The sequence below is a fragment of the Orbicella faveolata genome, unplaced genomic scaffold (assembly GCF_042242905.1).
Source record: "Orbicella faveolata isolate gen_17 unplaced genomic scaffold, um_ofav_v1 contig_34, whole genome shotgun sequence".
Taxonomy (NCBI): Eukaryota; Metazoa; Cnidaria; class Anthozoa; order Scleractinia; family Merulinidae; genus Orbicella; species Orbicella faveolata.
This window is the reverse complement of record NW_028301563.1, coordinates 14908027-14913300: the sequence shown is the minus strand read 5'-3', so window position 1 is coordinate 14913300 and position 5274 is coordinate 14908027.

The window sequence follows — 5274 nt, the reverse complement described above, 5'->3', positions numbered from 1 at the left end:
GAGTGAAAAAAAAAAAAAAAAACCAGGGTAGATGAAGTATTACAAAAATTAATAACGTCTTCTGTGCTTATTACATACGCGCTAACTTCCACGCAGGAAATGTTTTCTAACGATAAACGTTCAGACTACTTTGTAGAGAATTTCGATGAGATTTCTTCTGCAATAATGACAAAAGAAAAGAAACCTACCTCTTTCATCTGATAGTTTATACAGGTAACGAGGTCCGCCATCTGAGAGTTTATACTGGTAACGCGGAATACGTGACGTCACGGTGACAATGAGAACCGCAAGTATGACAACACCGATAGTCTTCATTATAACAGAATGTTGCTTAAGATGAAATCAAAGTCAAAATCTGCAAGAAATTTAGAAGAATGTTCATCGAATACAAATTATTGCTTATTATAATATAAACACCAATGAAATACCAGGTGAGCTTCACAAGTGAAAAAGATCACTATTGCTATGGTTACATAACAAATCGCGCCATCAGCCAGTCACGCTCAAAAATAAGTTTAAAGATGATTTCCAGTCGGCACTGAGCACTCTCGAGAGTTTGAATTTACTTCATGTGATTAGTTTCGAAATGTGAGATTTCGTGATGTCTTACATGGATCAAAGCAAAAAAACGTAAACAAAGTGTCATTTCAACCGCCATTATGGACGTGAAGCTTTATGCTTCGTTCTTTCCGATGACGCTTGATGAAACAACTTCGTAGCTGTAAAAATCAAAGAAACTGTTCGGAAAAGAATTTAAAATGCCTCAAAATTAAGGTAGGCGGTTCGTAACGAAGAACATCGATTCAAATTCCATCGAGCGAGACTCACAAACATTGGGGTACCGAGACTGTGCAGTAAGGACTAGAAATGGTATGATTTATTTATTATTTATTTATTTATTATTTATTTATTATTATTTATTATTTATTTATTATTATTTATTATTTATTTATTTACTTATTTATTTAGAAATGATTTAAAAAAGTTACATATCACCTCTGCTTCAGGGCTATTCTAGGGACTTCTGAAAACAGCATGGTATTTGTATTTAAATAAGCGATTACTGGAATCAGTCAGCTGGTTTTGGTTCATGAATGATCCGACATATGCATAAATTGCTGAAAAGTTAACATTAAACTCTGTAAAAGGAAAGAGGCACCACTATACAAAGTGACATAAAAAGGACAACGGGCAGCCTTGAAAATAGGAGTGACCACTGACTATTTAAAGGAGCTACTTCACGCTTTCTGCATCTTGAAAAGTTTATCCTAATTTTGTTTTAGGTTCGTCGTCTGTAATCCGTGTTAATCTTCTAGATCCTTAGGGACCGTTCATTTTTTATGAGGGAGGGGGCGCTGGTGGGATTTGGGAAGCACCATTTAAAAATCGCGTGACCCCCCCTCAGCTTACCAATTTTTTCACATGGCCCCCCCTTATAGCAGTCATTTTTTGGGATGACCCCCCCCCCCCAAAAAAAAAGTTGAACAAACAATATTTAGATTTCAACTTTTTTAATGTTTCTCTATTATCCCCCTACTTCACGTTATTGTGCTCACTATGAAGACAATATTTACAATCTCTATACGACAGAGAGCTGTTGTTTAAAAAACAAATCAAAAGCCGAAGAGAAGTCAATTTCGGATCTCCTAGTTATGGCTCGCCCTGAGCGTGTGGCATTTGGCCTCTCATTGGCATCTTCCTCATCTGAATGGATGAATGCAAGAATGACGTCACTTGAGTCATCTTCTCCCCCAGAGTCAATGGCATCACTGTCATACTCATCATTGTCACTTTCATCCGTTTCACTGCTGTCAGCACTTGCCCTGTTGTCATTTTGTGTCAATGTCCTGGCATTTCTCAGTGTTGGTTGGCCAGCTCTGAGAGGACTCTTCTGCTGCAAGCATGAATGTCTTACAATTGCCTTTACTTTCTCACTCTTGCTGCTTTTCAAATGCTGCTTCAGCCCGTGGTGGTTTGAGTACTTGTTTAGTTCTGGAACACGTAGCTTTTTAAGCTTGGTTAGACCTTCGCACAACTCAGTCCAAGGATAATCCTCCTCCCTACTTAACTTTGCCTTTTCTTCTGCTCTCTTTTTCCTTTTAAATTCCAGCACTTCAAGATGCTGAAGATAATCCACCACAAACTTCGATTTGAGAATAAACTTATCTGCAAATAGAGCAACGCTCTCTGGGTCAGATAAAACCAGCCTGCCACTTCCATGCTCTTTCTTCTTTATATTGTTAATCCAATCGGGGAAAGAGCGCATTACTACATGAGCATCATGAAAGAGGCTCATTCCAAAATGCGCAATAATGGCGAAAGCGACGAGTCGTTTAAGAAAAGGTTTACAGCTGAACGATCCAGGCAGTTTGACATCTTACAAGCAAAAGAAGCAATTTTTCTAGGTGCGGATTGCTGTTCAGAAAGGGCGAGTGAGTTTTCCATGCAAGGGTACCAGTTGAGGCCCAGTGATGGAAGAAAACTGAACTTCTCCATCAAAGAGCACAGAGCAATGGTGGAAAAGTTGAATGTCATATTGAAAGATGTAAAGGAACACGATTCCACACTCTTTCAGTCGAATGGGCTTGCTTTAAAGTAGGGCGAAGAATTTGCCCACAGTTTTGATGTAAAACAGATCAAATGTACAGAAGCTAAGTTGACGAAGGTCACGCAGGACATGGAAGCACTAGAAAATAAGAAGAGCAATTATAACAGCATATTCAAAGGCATACTCAAACAGCACATCAACAAAAGGAGAAGGAAAAAAGAAAACCGCAGAAAGTCAAATGAAAGAAAGAGGAAGCGGACTGAAAACAACGTCCAACGAGTTTATGGAATCTGTGTTGGAAACCCGCTAAGAAATGATCTTCCACAATGCCTTGTGTACCCTCCTAGAACGGCCGTCCCGGAAGAGTGTCTTAAAGTTGAGGATGTTGCCATGTCGATATTTAGAAGAGATGGGCCATACATCGCCCAGCTCTTGGAAGGGAATTATTTCACCAATGCTGCAAGAAGCAGAATCACCATCAACCTTGAGCGGGAAGTCAGAGATTATGTTTACACCTTCATGTACCCTGAAGAGTACACTCTGACGGAAAGCATTGCTGCTTCTTGCAGCATTGGTGAAAGAGACTCCCATAGCAGCACAAGCGGCGACGAAGAACTCGACGACAGCGGAGATGAAGATGAGTGCCGGTGAAAGTTGCATTCGAAAATAACAGTGTTAAATACTTCTTTTCAGTAGCTACAAATGCTTTTTGTCGCCAAACGTTTTTTTAAAGCAGAAGGAAAGTTTGTAATAAATTTGTATCTTGCCTTCTATGTTTATTCTATAGCAATTTTTTTGATATTCAAACATTATGCCATTTTAAAGTTTTACTAAAATATTTCACGTGACCCCCCCTTTTTCCCTTATTTTTTTGGGATGGCCCCCCCTCGAAAGCCATTTTTTTTCGCATGGCCCCCCCCCCAAATCCCACCAGCCCCCCCTACCTTATAAAAAATGAACGGTCCCTTAACCATCCTTGTTCCTTTATGGTCTATTACTTATTATCTCTTTGTCGTTTTTCTAACTTAGTAAACTTTTATTTCGAGGTTTCTTTCTTAGTTTAACTTTTATTTCGAGCTTCAATTTAAAGGAATTTTGTACGCGGCCAAAATAACTCAAAATGCCGTGACTGAGCTCCTTTTAGCTAGATATGCAAATGGGATAAAATGAACTAAATCATTCCCGAGAAAAATAACTTAATAAGGGGCGTACTGATCTTGCAAGACAATAGCTGGACAGGCTGATTAAAAGAACAAAACAACAATGATCGTATTCAAAATAACTATACAATGGTTGTAATATAAATTATTAATATTGAATTATCAGCGTTACTTTTGTTATAAATTAACGCTGAAATTTTGGCGCCCAAATTAGAGGTTGTAATAAGCTTCCAAGATAAATAATTACCGAGATCGCATTCAAATAACTATACAATGGTTCTAGTAACCTTCTATGGAAAATAATTAGCGAGATAGTTTGACTGGATAGACCAAAAATACAATGACCTCATTAGTATGGGTAAAGTAATTAGTCTGGGAAATCAAATGGTGACGAGAGAAATAACGATTTAGTTTCACGCGCGTTTTGCCAAAATTCTTATAATTTTCCCAGCCTTTAGTTGAGCGAAATCATTAGAATTTTGACAAAACTCAAGTAAAATTAATCGTGTGTTTCTGACTTGCTTATGGTATCGAGTAATTTCGCGTCAAACGTTGCGATGGGAATTTAGTAATCTCATATATGGAATTCTAAATTAACGCTCCAATTTGGCGCCAGAATTAGAGGTAATAAGCTTCCAAGATAAATAATTACCGAGATGGTTTGTATAGGTAATCATACGGTTTCGAGTTCAATTTGGAATTAATTTGCACGAGTGAGTTTTGCAAAAAGCTGAAATTGCACGAGCCGCTTCGGCGAGTGTAATTTCAGCTTTTTGAAAAACTCACAAGCGCAAATTAACTGCAAATTGAACGAGAAAAACCGTGTGATTACTTATTAATAATATAAACATGAAAAAATTCGCGCGGAGGAAGTGCCGGAAGATCTTTCTTGAAGCCTTTTTTTCTCATTTGAGAAAACTTTTTTCAAAGTTTCAGCACAACATTTTCGTCATCCTTTTACGTGATATCATTTTCTTGGAAAAGTTCCTATTTTCTTTCAGTCAATCATAATCCAGAATTTCGATGTGTAATTTGCACTGGTGTTACACTTTTTGCACTGGTGTTACACTTGACCTACACTGTTATTAGCCAATCAGAATCGAGTAATTTTTTCATGTGTATTATTAGACTGGAAAGAACAAAACAAGAATGGCCTCATAAGTGTTTTTGCATGTTTTGTCGAAATTCTTATAATTCCTCAAACCAGCTTTTTACTTCAGTTGTGAAATTATAAACTCACGCTAAAATTTCGCTTGAAAATTATGTCACCTGTGATATTTAGCTCGTATCAGAGGATTTCTTTCAGTTTTCTACCACTTATCAAGTTAAAACACTGTCGCGGCAAGACATGCCTCAGCAAGAGAAGCAAAGCGAAGCGAAGTTTAACTTTTCCCATGACACGAGCGTTCATCATTGTTATGATGCATATCTTAAATTATATTGAGGATGATTGTGCTGTCTTAAATTTAAATTAGCAAGATGGGATAAACTGAGCTCTTCTCGAGAAATATAACTGCACAAGAAGCGTGCCATTTTGCAAGAAAATAGCTGGACAGGCTAATTGAA